A 16,736-nucleotide genomic window follows, 5' to 3' on the forward strand; every position below is an offset into this window, starting at 1 on the left:
CCAGAGCCGCGAGACCAGTGGACCCTCCGCAGGCACGCCTATGGGAGGTCCACCGGAGCTGCCTGCCGGCAACCGGCAGAGCGCCCCCCGCGGCATGCCACCTCAAGCATGCGTTTGGCGTGCTGGGGCCTGGAGCCGGCCCTGCTTCCTAGGTAACCCATTCCAGTGCTTCACTACCCTCCTAGTGAAATAGTTTTTCCTAATATCCAACCTAAACCTCCCCCACTGCAACTTGAGACCATTGCTTCTTGTTCTGTGGTGGCAGATAACAGAACAAGAAGCAATGGTCTCAAGTTGCAATGGGGGAGGTTTAGGTTGGATATTAGGAAAAACTATTTCACTAGGATGGTAGTTGAAGGCTGCTATCAAATCCCTTCTCACTCTTCTCTTCTGCCCAGTTCCCTCAGCCTCTCATAAGTCATGTGCCCCAGCCCCTTAATCATTTTCATTGACCTCCGCTTGACTTTCTCCAATTTGTCCATATCCTTTCTGTAGTGCAGGAGGCCAAAACTGGATGCAATTCTCCAGTGCCGAATAGAGGGGAATAATCACTTCCCTTGATCTGCTGGCAGTGCTCCTACTAATGCAGCCCAATATGCCGTTAGCCTTCTTGGCAACAAGGGCACACTGCTGATTCATATCCAGCTTTTCGTCCACTGTAATCCCCAGGTCCTTTTCTGCAGAACTGCCGCTTACCAAGTTGGTCCCCGGCCTGTAGCAGTGCATAGAATTCTTCTGTCCTAAGTGCAGGACTCTGCACTTGTCCTTGCTGAACCTCATCAGATTTCTTTTGGCCCAATTCGCTAATTTTTCTAGGTCACTCTGGATCCTATCCCTACCCTCCAGCAGATCTACCTCTCCCTCAGCTTAGTGTCATCCACGAACTTGCTGAGGGTGCAATCCATCCCATCATCGAGATCATTAATGAAGATGTTGAACAAAACCTGGGGCACTCCGCTTGATATCGGCTGCCATCTAGACATCAAGCCATTGATCACTACCCATTGAGCCTGACAATCTAGCCAGATTTCTGTCCACCTTCTAGTCCATTCATCCAATTCATACTTCTTTAACTTGCTGGCAAGAATACTGTGGGAGACCATATCAAAAGCTTTGCTAAAGTCAAGGTATATCACATGCGCCGCTTTCCCCATATCCACAGAGCCATTTATCTCATCATAGAAGGCACTCAGCTTGGTCAGGCATGACTTGCCCTTGGTGAATCGATGTTGACTTCTCCTCCAAGTGCTTCAAAATGGATTCCTTGAGGACCAGCTTCATGATTTTTCCAGGGACTGAGGTGAGGCTGACCTGTCTGTAGTTCCATCATTAAAGAAAAAGAATGTAATGGAACATCGTGAGCAAAGTCATCTGATAGGTAAATAGTCGTAAATATTGATTTAAGTTCCCTCCAACCCAATGAAATACTTAAATGTTACTTTTGTATTCCTCTTATACAAGCCAAATTGAGTACAGAAGACCAGATCCTGATCTGCACCCATTCACTCTAGCTGAGGATTTGACCATAGTTCAAATTTAATGTATAACCGGGTAAGGAAAATCACAAATGTGAGATATCTGACTGAAGAGATATAAACGAGGCACAGTGCTGCTGCCCTGCTCCTTCTTCTGTTTAGAAGAAGGGTGAAAATTGCATTTGGGAGAAGGCAGAGAACAGCAATAGAGTGTTAGCAAATTATGTTGGCTCCCACCTAAAATTAATCCACTATCCCCTCATAGCACAAAGGGCTGAGAAATATACTCTGACAGGACTAATATTTCCATTGTGCCCGATAATTAAATTACACAGCATTTGTCCCTTAAAATACATTATGGGTTTTCATACAACAGTGCAGATCTGTCTCACACCAGCTATATCAGTCTTTCCTTGATGATTTTACTGTTGGACATCTGGGTTCCACTGTAATTTTTCACACACGCAAAGTCATAACCTTGCCAGCTATATCCCATCAACCACCACACCAATCATTCCTAAGGGGATATCACACAGGAGCAAGAACCATCCATGTGTGGATACTCTCCTTCCTGTGCAGAAAAGGAGCTCAGCTCTCTCTGTAATACTGTCTCTCCACACCTTGTGGAGGGGCAGGGCAGATCAATACATGCTCTTCACCCTCCAACTCCATGGAGATTCCGTGTTTTTTCCTATAGCATCCCCTCCACAGTAAGAGGACCCTGGATGGTGATGACCCAACCAATAGGAAGCCCTGGTAGTGCATCTCCAATCAGGGTTGCTAGGGTTTTGAGCGCCCCAGGCGGACGGCAATTTTGCCCCCTCGTGTGCTGGTCCCGCAGCTCCGGTGGAGCTGCCGCAGTGGTGCCTGCGGGCGGTCCACTGGAGCCGTGCAAGCAGCTGACCGTCCGCAGGCACCACTGCGGCAGCTCCACGGGAGCTACCTGCCGCCCCCTCCGGCAGCGCCCTGACCCAGGGGGCTCCTGGGCTGCCGGCTGCCACGGCAGCGCCCTGACCAAGGGGACACCCTGGGCTGCCGGCTGCCGCGGCGGTGCCCTGACCAAGGGGACACCCTGGGCTGCCGGCTGCCGCGGCGGCGCCCTGACCAAGGGGACACCCTGGGCTGTCGGCTGCCGCGGAGGTGCCCTGACCCAGGGGACATCCTGGGCTGCTGGCTGCCGCAGAGGTGCCCTGACCCAGGGTCAGAGCGCCTCCATAGCAGCCGGCAGCCCGGGGTGTTCCCTGGGTCAGGGGACCCCTTGGGCTGCCGGCTGCCACGGCGGCACCCTGACCCAGGGGGCCCCTGGACTGCCGGCTGCCACGGCGACACCCTGACCCAGGGGACACCCTGGGCTGCCGGCTGCCACGGAGGCGCCCTGACCCAGGGGACACTCTGGGCTGCCGGCTGCCGCGGAGGCACCCTGACCTAGGGGACACTCTGGGCTGCCGGCTGCCGCGGAGGCGCCGACCCAGGGTCAGAGTGCCTCCGCAGCAGCCGGCAGCCCGACTCCCTCTCTGTCCTAGCAGCAGGGCTGCTCAACCATTAAAAAAAAAATTGGAGGCGCTTTTTGGCGCCCCCAAATCTCGGCGCCCTAGGCAACCGCCTAGTTCGCCTAAATGGTTGCACCGGCCCTGTCTCCAATGGAGCCAAGCTGGCAATAATAAATGCGTGAAGGCCACCAGGGACACAGAGCTGCAACAGAGGCACAGGATTTACACACAGATGATCCCAGGTTTACAGTGGATCAGTGGGCATCTGCAGGATTTCTGGGCAAGCTCCATGAAGGTGGGGATCACAAGGATACCCTAATTTAACATACTCAGAGATTACTTACCCAGATGTTGCTGGGTGTGATTCTTTTGGCCTGTGTGATGCAGGAGGTCAGACTAGATTATCAAAATCTAGAATCTTAATTGCCATGATGGAATAAATGGAGAGAAGTGGTCTCTCAAGTAATTGGCTTTGGAATGTATAATGAATGCCTTGAATTGCATCAAGACCAGAACACATAGCCTGTACAAATATCAAACAGTAGATTGCATAAGGTGGGAAAGTCCCCCACTTCCTGGTGGCCCATCCTTTTATGCTGTTCCTTTGCTAAATATCCTAAAAACAGGATCTGCCTATGCAGAACTAGATTAGACTGATTTGTTCTTTTCAGGCTTATGGGCATTTTATCTATCTTTGTCTTTGTGAAACATTCACTGTGACTGGCTGTTCTCATAGAAAAGAAAATGTTTACCTTTAATGGAAATGTGCTAGATGGATGACACATGCCATTAACAAGCGTACAATTCACAGTATTCTGACTGCAGACAAAAATTCATAATTTGTAAGTGCTAATGTCCTCAGGTGATTATAATACTTTATGTATGTGCATGTTTGTAAAGTTTGGTACATTCACATATGCTTCAAAAGCTTCATAGTGCAATCTGTTTTTGCCTGAGATGACGGTTAGGCATGTGTATATAACTCAGTGTCTTAAATGCTAATGAAGGTATTCAGATACTACTGTACAAATATCTTGTAAGCAGATGGCTCTGCCACTCCATTCCTCATATCACACACACGGGATATTGCCCACACTTACCCCCGTCTCAGGGTTTCTCTTTAAACATTAACAAACATAAATATCAACCTTCCTCTTAAACTAGTCTGTTCTGAGGGTTTCTCTTTGCAGGTCAGGGACTGCTTTATTTTATTTTTATGGTCAGGGACTATTTGTCTAAGAACTATGATAGAAACACAACATGGGCCACAAACAGAGGTTGAGAACAAAGTGGCTTGCACGTTGTCCTTAGGAAAACAAATCTCTGCCCATGTAGGTAAATTGGACTAACACTTTGGTACCAACAATAGAGTCTAAAAATGATTTAAAGGGGAGAAGCAGGTTTGCATGTGAGGAGAAGAGGGTTATTCTTTGGCAAAAGCAGCTTTCTTTCTGCTAAGGACAGGAGACTCCCTTCTTATCCACAATCAGAGAATGTTCCTAAAAACAGAAAACTGTTGCTGAGCCACATTGAGCCATCTGGATCCAATGACACACATTAACAGTGCCAAGTTCTTCTCTTAATTACATGGATGCAGCTCCTATTGCTTAAATCAATGGAAGTTGAAACCATGTAATCGAGAGCAGAATATGGCCCGCAAGCTTTATTTCTTCACACAACAGAAACGTTCACACTGGTGTAATCAATGATTGACACAATGTAGCCATCAAGAAAAAAGGGATTCCTGGGCACAGATTCTGGTCCTTGTTCTGGCAGTGCAAAGCAGACAGAAAGCCAGCTCAGTGAGTTATCTCAGAATTCCCTCCATGTAGGAGGAATCCTGAAGTGACATGGAGCTGGTGTAAGGGGGTGGAAAAATAGGAGTGAGGCCAGAATGTCTCTGTGCTCTGGCTATTCCTGGTTGTCAGAATGTCCACTTGGGGCTATAGGCTGCTAGACACAACTTAAAAACAGGCTTTGAGCTGCTCTAACTTACATCGTGGACAGGACTAATGCTTAAATAAGCATTTAGATGCCTAACTTTAGGCCCCAAGGTCTAACGGTTTTGGCCAATATTCTTTAACAGGCTGCTGTTTCCTGTGTGGTTGTTATGTAGGCTGTGTTACATAACCTTCCCTCCATCTTACCTTACTTTTTTTTCTTTCTAAACCCTTTTTTTAAAAAAAGAAAGTAACAATAGAGCCCGGGCTTAAGGCCAGGAAATTACATTATGTCTCCCTAGATGTGCAAACCTATCTAAGGGTGTGTCGACACTGGAGCTAGCAGATGTAATTCCCAACTCAAGAAGACATACCCATGCTAGCTCTGATCAAGCTAATGCACTAAAAATAGAAGTGTAGCCACATTCACACTAACAAAGGGAGTGGTTAGCCAATCCAAGTATGTACCTAGAGTTTCAGATGGGCTCACCCTTGGGGCGGCTAGCCCCACCTGCTGCTCACATGGCCGTAGCTACACTTCTATTTTCAGTGCATTTGCGATATCTTCATCAGATTTAGTGTGGATATGTCTACTTGAGCTGGAAATTACACCGTTTAGCTTCAGTGTAAATATATGCTAAGTATTTACATGGCTCTGTGCAGTTTGCTGAGTACATTGGGAACTTTTAATGAAAGGTGATGTCTGAATATAATTTATTATCACTGTGACTCTGCTGTAGGAAAGGTAAGTAAGCTATGCTGTGTTTACTAGTGAGTGCATCATATCCATTATGGACAGACCCTGGAATTCTTATGAATCCCAAACTGGCTTCATTAGAAGTACTAGTGTTTAAGGACTGCAAGATTAGGTCCATAAAGCCAGCAAGTGAAATCCTAACCCCAAGACAAGGAGCAGGCATAGCTTAGTGGTTTGAGTATTGGCCTCCTAAAACCCAGGGTTGTGAGTTCAATCCTTGAGGGGGCCATTCATTTGGGGAACTGAGGTAAAAATCTGCAGATTGGTCCTGCTTTAAGCAGGGGGTTGGACTGGAATACTCCTGAGGTCCCTTCCAAGTCAGTAAGATTTTTGCCATTGACTTCAGTAAGAGCCAGAATTTTTGCAGGCCTGCAAAAGTCAGAAACCTTTATATTCTTAGCATTTAGGATTAAACCCTGTTGCCACAGTGAGATACTGAACTTATGTTTTCTTGAAAAACAGCAAGTCCCTGAAAAACTTCACAATCACATTTAATTTTTTGAAAAGATTTATGTTATCTCAGCTTTCCAAATATATGCATCCATCTCCCTGAAGGATCCTGCTGAAAACAGTAATATCATCTGTGATGCTCACATTTCCAGAATGTACTAAGAGCAGACTCATTCATCCCACTATTCATGAAACCACAAGAAAACAAAAAAAGTGCAATTTGCATAAAATATTAGCCAGTAATGCCTTTGTTTTTCCTCTCCCTTATCTGGGTGTATAAAATATTGATGAAGGGGAAATGCAAATAGCCATGTTAATCCAGATTTTCAAACAAACTGTATGTGATATGCTAGACAATGTTATTTTAAAGAGACACTGCCAAGCCCTTCTCTTTTGCCTGCCTTACAGGTCACATTGGATGAATAATTTATCAAAAATTAAGTAAATTAATGTCAGTGGGATTGAGCAGGTTGTAAATCAGGGCAGAATTTTGTCCCATTGACTCCAGTGAAGTTGAAGAGCTGTAAATCAATGAGCACACACGTTTCCCTGCTATGTTGGAAGCCCACATACAAGTACATTGCACAAGTTGAATAAAAAAGTGAAAATGAATATGAACAAAGAAACTGACCAGCCTAATCTCTACTGCCTACAGCGAGCAGAGTCTTAAAAATTCATTAATATAACTTGTGAAAAGTCCAATAATATGTTAAAATTCTTCCGGTATTAATAATCTCAGCTCTTAATACAAATTGGGTTATATTATTCTACTGTAATGATCCAAACCACGACAGCTTACAATAGTGATACTGCAGTGAGTGGGGCTAGAACACAGTTTTTTGGGGAGGGGTTGTTAAAGAGGAGGCAATACTAAGGATATCTTAAAATAAAATTTTATATTATAACAATGTCCCTTTTACTTTGTGTGTTAAAATTCTCTAAATACAGATGAGCTTTCTTTGCTCTCTGTCTGTTAATGCTGCCTCTGCCTGAAATCAGGAACTGCAGACACTTTGACACATGGATTGAAAGGACGTTTCTCCACTATATCACACAGCTGTGTTGGAGCAAGCCATCGGCCCTTCCTTGTACTGGTGCCAACACACTGTGCACTTAATATGTAAAACCTAACAAAAGAAAAATAATGCAGTAATTCCACTCAACAAGCCAATTGCACAAAATACTGGGGGCAATGGAACATGTGAGCACAGATCCTGTAGCCATTCTCTGCCCTGCCCCATAGCATCCTTCCACAACAGTCTATTTGGCTTGGAGCCAACACACAGGACCTTGCAGAAATGTATGCATGGGACCTGATCCAAAGCCCATTGAAATCAATGTAAAGACTCTCATTATTTCACTGTGTTTGGCTCAGGCCTATGATTTATAACCACATATACTGGGGTTGCTCTATCTGCAAGTTCCCTCCCACAACCGTAATGCAGGGCTTAAGTGAGTGGACTTCACCTATTCTAACTCTCCACACCAAGAGTGAATTTAATCTATTTTATCTGATCTGAACCTTCGCCTTTTGTTGGGTCCACCATAGAAATTTTGAGCCACTGGGTATTTTTTCCCTGTAAGACTCAGCCTATAATTTTTATGTCTGATCTCCTTATTGGCCAAAAATCTATTTCAATTTTTAAAAAAAGAATCAATCCCCATTCTAATACAGTTTCATCTCTGGGGTAGTCTTGGGGGTTGGAGGGAAGGAAAGATGGCACACGCTGGACTGGAAACTGGCCAAAGGACAGGAAACAAGCTAACCAGAAGAGCACAGCAAATTGAACATATTCCACTGGAAAAAAGTTACCGTCCGTGGGAAGTATCATGATGGGGATTAACTTTGCAGTTGAATTTATTGCCTGCAGGAGTGACTTGTAACACACCACTGTAAGTAAAAGTGGATATTCCAATATTTAGAATTTTAGGCAAAATTCTACTCTCATCCACACAGCAACTCCGATTCATCTCTCATTTAACAGCAGTTTTAAACTGTCTGGGTAGTCTCCTTAACATCTGTGAGGTTATTCCTCATATATGAAGACAGAGGAAAACCAGACACAGCGGATCTAGATCTGATATTCTGCTCTTTCTATAGGCCCTGAATGTCCACTGAAATTAATTACACACTGGCGCGTGTAAGAACAGTGGAGAGGATCAGCGAGCAGAATTTGGACCCTTTGCTTCTACAGCCTTCTGTAGATTATCATTTCTATCATTATTCATGGCATGAGAAACTGACAATGGAACAGTACATAAGAAAAGTCTAATGCTGTAATCTTTGGAATGCGAGTTTTAAAATTCACATTCTAGGGCTGAGGAGATGGGAAAGAGGGTAAGAAAAGAACCTGATACAAGGTGGGTGAGGGTAGGAAGGGCTGCAGGCAAGGAGCGATGAGAACAACAGCAAATAATGAGGGAACAGTGAAGACAGATCAGGTGACAAAAAGGCTTTGATCATTCAACTGGTCTTGAAGCAGAGAATAAAAGTAGGCAGCATCTCTTCAATGGAGAAGTGCTGCCACACCGTGACAAGGAAAGAGATCTGAGAGTTGCAGAGGCAATTACGCTAGAAGCTTCATGGGGCCATGCCTAATGGCTAGCTGCAATGAAGAAGCTTGTTTGCCGAGGGAACACCAGGGGTAATCACAAAAGGCAGTGTTATTAACAGATAAGGAACTAGTCTGATCTTGGCTAGAGTGCTTGCTGCTGCTACCATGCTGAAGAATTTATTAAAAAGGTGTTAGTAGCAAGTGCAACTTCATGGTTAAGGCTGTACTGAAATCCTTTAGGTGTGCACGAAAGACAAACATTGATGAGGACCAAAATCATGTCACTTACTGTTAGGATAGGGTGACCAGACAGCAAATGTGAAAAATTGGGGTGGGGGTGAGGGTGGGAGTGGGTAATAGGAGCCTATATAAGAAAAAGAGCCAAAAATCAGGACTGTCCCTATAAAATCGGGACATCTGGTCACCCTGGTATAGGATGTCTTTTTGGGAAAGTCTGAAGTGACTCTGCTCTGTAATTTAGCAGTCAGAATATCTTTAAAATGTCCTTTTACTAAGGGCAGGGCTGGCATTTAACATCACCTCAGAGCTCCGTCACCATCAGTCACACTTAATGACATCAGTCATCTGAGCAGGTCTCACTTGCAGGTGAGGTAAATTTAAGCAAAATTTTGTGCCCAGGATATAAACAAAAATATTTTAAAAATAACCAAGGCTGGAATTTTCACCAGTGCTTAAGGGGTTTAGGTGCCCAAATCCCATTGTCTTTCAAGAGGCAAGCACCTAGGGTCTTGGAATATCAGCCCAAATTATTAACATTATTTAATGTTACTATCACCATCACAACAGTTGACAGAGGAAATATTACCAGTCTGATGCCATTGTATAAAATTTTATACAATAAAACTCCAGTCTGTACATTTTCGATACGAATCCTTTGAACAAAGAGGAGCAAGTGGAGAGCAGTATAACAAAAAAATGTTATTCACTAATGACGTTTAGGTGATCCATAGTCTTATTCCAGTTCTTCATCTCAGAAAGCACCATACATTACTCTGCCCTTTTGTTGGCAGATCAAGCTGAAGGCACAAGCATGGAAACTGAAATATTCTCCTAACCCTAGTTGTGGGAGACCCTTGCTCTATCTCTGCTCATGCTGCACTGATACAGTGGCTAAAGAGAGGATTTCTACTGATTTTAAAAGGTGTTGAGCACCTTTAGCTCCCAGTGGGATTTGTGGGTGCTCAGCTCTTTTGAAAATCAGGCCACAAGATCTCCCACAGTTGTCAGTTTTCACCAACAATAAATTTTTCATGAGAATTAACTAGGTATGTGGGGCCTCATACTGGATGCTATAGCTATATGCACTTGAATTCAGTGACATATATATCTAAGCATTGGATAATATCCTGCAAAGTCTCTGTAACATTCTGACACTGAAGGATTGTCCCCTATTGTCCCTTATTATGCTAATTTTACATTATATGAAAAATAATAAAAAATAAACATTAGAAACGCCCTATTGGAGCTTGCAGTCCTGGCTACCACCCATCTCCTGTTGGAAATGCCAGCTCAGCCATAACTACAATGCTGCTAGAGGAGTACTATGAAAAGCAAAACTGCCTGGAAATGAACTAGATAAGCTGGGTGAGGTCATATCTTTTCTTGGACCAACTTCTGCTGATGAGAGAGACAGGCTTTCAGGCTACACAGAGCTCTTCTTCGGGAAGCGTTTCCCTGCAGAAGACAGCAGCAGGTCTCTTTAATGAGATGGGGAAATCATGGCCAAAAAAAAAAAGTCTGTAGTGTGCGCAGCTGGGAACGAAAATGTCAGGGTGATGACTGTCAATCAAAGTGAAAAAGAACAGAACTTCCAGAGAGCTGAAAACACTTTTGCCTCAAAAGGGATGTATTCAAGAGAAGACTAAAAAACATATTCCGTTGAAAACGGACAGAAAAGGGGTTGGCAGAGATGGGCCCAGAAAACAATATCTTGTGTGAGAAAGATTAATTTCTTCACTGTAATGTAGAAAGGCAGCTTCCAACTGGCGCTGATTGAGGGAGGTTACTAAGTTGATTCTGAATCCCTTGCAAATTGAAATACAGGGCCTTAGCCACATGAAGCAGAGACTTTGAAAACCCACTTGCGATGAATTCAAAATGAGGGGGTCTTAGCTGGAGATTATCACCTCTTGTTTTAAAAATCTGAAGTTTTAGTGCAGCTCAGATGGGGCTGAAGAAAAAAGGCCCATCAGAAAATAAAATTACAGTGGAGGGGGTGGGAAAGGCACAGTGTGAGACCCATCCTGGAATGTGGGAGGACTAGCCCATGGGAAATATGGATATTCTTAATCATTTGGTTACTTTGAATATTTTTCAAATACATATGAAAATAGTAATAATTATTGAATATTAATTAATAACAACAATTTGTATTGTGGTTGCTCCCAGTCATAGACCGGCAGGGTGCAACCCAATATAAAAAACACAGAACAAGAAGATAGCCCCTTCCCCAAAGTTTTACAATCTAAGTAAATAAATATCTTTTAAACCACTAGACTCATATGGAAACAATAACGAACTAGACCAGCATTACTTGGGGCATGATTTTCAAAAGTACTGAGCAACATCAGAACTCTGGTATTGAACCAAAGCCCACCAACAGCATCCTCAGCTGCTACACCACCACAGTGCACTGAACTACTACCATGACCAACAGTCTTAGGACAAGTCTACAAAATTAAGTCAACCGAAATTACGTTGACGTACAGCCACCACAATAATTAAATCGCTTTTGCATGGCCACACTATGCTCCTTATGTCTGTCAGCAGTGCACATCCTCACCAGGAGCACTTGCACCAATTTAATTGTCAGTGTGGGGCGCTCTGGGACGGCTTCTAAAAGGCAGCAACAGTCAATATAAGCAATGCAGTATTTACATTGATATTGCTTCAACCTAACTACATCAGCTGAAGCACTACATGTCTCATGGAGGTGGAACTATTAAGTCAGTGTAGTGGGCAAGTTACATCGGTGGGAGCTGCATTTTAGTGTAGACACTTACAGAGTTAGGTCAATGTAAGCTGACTTACATCTTACTTGACTATGGCTCTGCACTGCCCCCTAGCCTACCTTGGCCACCAGTCATTACAGTTTGCTCAGACCACTTCAGTCTCTTAGTAGGCCCATCCGACCTGAAAAGGGTATGAAATCCACAGGTATAACAGCACAAAACAGAGACACATTACACCCTAAGGGGAATATGATTGCCCGATCAACTTGCAGCCTGGGTCCAACATTCCGTTCGGCCAAATATATTCCCTCTCAGAACCTGTATTAGCTGCCCCAAGGACTACATCCACAAGGATCTGGAGAAAGGTTTTACCAGCATTCCACATCCCCAGCCAAGGCCCCTGTCCTCTTCGTGAAAAAGAAAGATGGCTCCCTAAGACCCCACATGGACTACAGTGCCCTAAATAAAAATCTCAGTGTAGAATCAATACCACTACCCCGATCCCAAAGCTCCTGGATCAGGTAAGAATTACCCAGGTACTCACCAAGTTACAGCTTAGAGGGGCATACAATCTAGTCAGAATCTGATCAGGGGATGAATCCAAGACCACTTTTCCACACTCAGTATGGCCACTTGGAATATCTGGTGATGTTTTTTGGACTTACTAACCTGTCCGGGACCTTTCAGCATCTAATTAATAATGACTTACAGGATATGCTGGACTGCCATGTGGTCGCCTATTTAGATGACATCCTAATTTGCTCTGAAGACCAGCCTATGCTAAGATGGAGAAATGTATCTTCAATCAGCCCACAGTAGAATCCTTAGGCTACATTCTGCCTGGCAAGGGAGTTCGCATGGATCCTTGGAAGTCAGAAGTAGTTCAATATGAAGCATTTCAGAAATTAGTGCTGCTTTGGGTTTGGGAATTTTAATTAATCCTTTATAAGGGGCTACTCCTGAATCCTGGTCCCTATAACCTCTCTGCTGCAAAAAAAACACCAAGTTCACTTCGATGCCAGAAATCCAAGAAGCCTTCAATCAACTAAAGGAGCATTCGCTTCCATGTCCATCCTCACACATCCTGACCCTGATCCTGACAGGATCCTCACACATCCTGTTCATGCTAGAAACTGATGCTTCCAATGTCAGCAGCAGGGTGATGCTGTCCCAGAAACAGGTACTCGATGAAGAAGTTCATCTCCATTTCTGCAAGTTCACTCCTGCCAAGCACAATTATGAAATTTCAGACAAGGGCTATGTTCCCTCTCATTTTTTCCATCCATGTGCAGAATAAATTTTGTTATGTGCACCAAAGTACGGGCAGATGTGCGCCACCAGTAGAAATGAAAACCTAGATATAATATATATATATTTAAGTTACCATAGGGATAATTACTCCAGCCAGGACAGGTTAGGAATTTTACAACTCACTACTTAAAGAGTTAAATTTAAGTGTAAGAGAAATAAAAATTATGAAATGCATAGACCTGTCAAAACACTAAAATAACACACTTTGAAAGACTAAAATGACAGAATATATGTGCATTGCAGGAAGTACCAAGAAGTAACAACAATAATACAAGTATGTGTTGGGAAGTGAGTGTGAAAGAGACAGTGTGCGTGTGCGCGCTAGCTGCTGGGGAAAGCCATATGCTGTCTCTTTAAGACACTCACTGAAAGCTCTTCTGCTCTGTCCTGAGCCCTGTTGTCTCCCCTCCCTTGCTCTATGGAGATGGAGTACATGGGGAGGGGAAGAGAGACTGTGAGATAGCTGCTGGGGAAATCTCAGAAACAGTGCACTGTCTCTTTAAAGGCACTCAGTCACTCACCATTCAGACCTCAGAATGCAGCAGCTCCAAGTCCTTCTGAGCCAGGCTGTCCCCTCTGCCCTGCTCTGCGGAGATGGGGTACAGAGGCGGGAAGAGAGGGACATCCTGACATCAGCACCCCCTCTCCTCTTCCCCTCCCCAGGATGGTCCCAGGAGCAGCTGCAGGACAGAGCAATGTGTGTAGAGGGGCACTGAACATATGCTGCCTGCTATGCACTCTGCTAATCAGCTGCATGGACTCTTGAGTCTCTCCTGCACAGACACCCAAACGTGCAACTTACAGGGAACTACTTGCCATCAAAGCAGCTTTTGAGACCTGGAGGCATTATCTAGAAGGAGCCAGACACCCAATTCAGGTGTTCACTGATTACAAAAATCTAGAATACCTGTGCTCTGGTAAAGCCCTAACCTGGGGTACCCAAAAATCTTGGTTTTGGCGGAAGGTGTTCCACCTTCTAGAGGTGCATCTCCATGCATTGACTGCCTACCACTCAGTCAGAAAGACTGAACCAGATATTGGAACCATACTTGCAATGCTTCACAAACTGCCACCCAAATAACTGGGCCTGACTGCTTCTACACACAGAATTTGCATACAACAATGCAGACCATGCTTCAACCAAGATCAGCTGTTTTTTTTTCTCTCTCTCTCTCTCTTTTTTTTGTTTTGCACAAATTATGGCTTCCCTGTTTTCACCCTGCACTACTCACAGCAGTCACAGCTTCAGACCTGGTTTGTCAAATCCACCAAACACAGGAAGAGTTGAAAAAAAACCTAGATGCGGCCAAGACAGAGTACAAACCTCATGCTGACCATCACTATCCAGAGGGCCCTATATTTGAAGTAGGATTAAAGATATGACTATTGGCCATGAAACTCAAGACCAGCGACCCATACATAAACTGGACCATCAGTACCCTACCAGAGCTGCAGACAAATCAACCCAGTAACCTTCAAACTTCAGTTTTCTTACTGCCTTAAGGTTCACGCTCTATTCCATGTCTCCCTCCTTAAACCGCGGAAGACCTGGACCAGAAGGTGTTTCAGGGGCCCGGGCCCTGCGAGAGATTTCCGGGGCCCCTGGAGCAAGTGAAGGACCCTGCTCCAAGGGCCCCGAAAAACTCTTGCGGTGGCCCCTGCAGGGCCCAGGGCCTGGGGCAAATTGCCTCACTTGCCCCCCCCCACCCGGGCCGCCCTGTGAAGTACTGCCGCTAAACAACATCTTAGGATTAAAGGCCTGCAGATGCACACAAGCCACACCCCAGGCTTCTGATTGGATGACAGGCAGCACTCTCAAGACCCCGACAGCGAGAAGATGTTGTCTGAACAATAGACCATTGCCTGCTGGTCACTGCTTAGACTGCCCTGCTGCCTTGCCTGACCCCACCTTGCCACTTCACCTGACTTTGCCTTTTTAACCCGCTGACCCGGCTTCTTGGATTGAATCTTCTTGTTACTAACCCTAGTGAGAACTCCAACTGTTGTCCCAGACAGCTTCTGATACTGATCAACCTTCCAGCTACCTAACCAGCGGGGCACGCTTAATCACTGCTCTGAACTGCCCCCCTAGCACGCCACAGCCACCAGGCATTACAAGCACCCACAAAGAAAACTAAAGTCTATGGGAGCTCTGGGTATTCAGTAGGTACCTCTGAAAATCAGGCTCTTATTCTAGAATCTGTAGGTACTTCACAACAGTGGTTCCCAACCAGGGGTATATGTACCCCTGAGGTACGCAGAGGTCTTCCAAGAAGTATACAGTATCAACTCATCTAGATATTCGCCTAGTTTTACAACAGGCTTCATAAAAAGCACCAGCAAAGTCAGTACAAACTAAAATTTCATACAGACAATAACTTGACTTTACTGCTCTATATACTATACACTGAAACGTAAGTACAATATTGATATTCCAAATTTATGTTATAATTATATGGTAAAAATAGGGTATGCAAGAGAAATCAGACTCCTGAAAGGGGTGCTGTCTGGAAAGGCTGAGTACCACTGGTTTACAAGATCGGAGACAGACTAGCAAAACTGGGGAGGACTGTTTGATCAGGCAATGGAATGGGAGCAAAAATTCACATCCGCAATGCACATTTCTCGTTGTTGTATATATCTTTATACATTATTTCTACTGTACCAATCACCATGGTAAAGTATAAATAATAGAGACATGTTTGTGTATAAAACATTTATAATGTTCAGTATTTTCTCTTAACATGTGGCAAGGGACCTGGGGTGAGCTGGTGTGATTGTGGATGAGGATGGAAATCTATGGGGGTGTAAGAACATTGCTGAACAGGGAGTGGAATTGTCATAAACAGATGGTTAAGGGTTAATGTCTCTTTTACCTGTAAAGGGTTAAGAAGCTCAGTGAACCTGGCTGACACCTGAACAGAGGACCAATAGGGACAAGATACTTTCAAATCTTGGTGGAGGGAAGTCTTTGTTTGTGCTTTGTTTGCGCTTTTTGTGTTGTTCGTTGTTCGCTCTCGGGACTGAGAGAGACAGGACATCATTCCAGGCTTTCCCAATCTTTCTGAATCAGTCTTTCATGTTTCAAAATAGTAAGTAATAGCCAGGCAAGGCGGATTAGTCTTATGTTTGTTTTCTTAACTTGTAAATGGTGTTTTTGCTGGAAGGATTTTTACCTCTGTTTGCTGTAACTTTGAATCTCAGGCTGGGGTGGGGTTCCTCTAGTCTATATGAATCTGAGTACCCTGTAAAGCATTTTCCATCCTGATTTTACAGAGATAATTTTTACTTTTTCTTTCTTTAATTAAAAGCTTTCTTTTTAAGAACCTGATTTTATTTTTCCTGTTTTAAAATCCAAGGATTGGGTCTGAATCAATCAGGGATTGGTGGGGAGGACCGGAGGGGGAGTGGTTATTCCTTAATTTGGTTTAAGATCCAAGGGAGTTTTTGGATCTGTGTAAAGCATCTCAAGGAAACCAGGGCACGGGAGAGTCTGGGGGGGAAAAGGAGGGGCGGTTGGTTAAATTCTCCTTGTTTTTAAGACCAAGGAGGGTTGGGTCTTGGGGTTCCCACAGGGAAGGTTTTGGTGGCGAACAGAAGTATGACAGACAACGACTTCTGGTTGGTGAGCAGGTAACAATTATAAGCTAGTACATAAGCATTAAAAAGTGATATGCAGAGTACCCACTTTTGAACTCTAAAGTTCAAAGTGGGGAAAAACCTTGACAGGAATGCATAATGCCAGTGTGCTCTGTGTACAATAGCATCTTTCCCAGCTGATCAGCA

Source organism: Chelonoidis abingdonii, chromosome 1, assembly GCF_003597395.2.
Source record: "Chelonoidis abingdonii isolate Lonesome George chromosome 1, CheloAbing_2.0, whole genome shotgun sequence".
Classification (NCBI taxonomy): domain Eukaryota; kingdom Metazoa; phylum Chordata; order Testudines; family Testudinidae; genus Chelonoidis; species Chelonoidis abingdonii.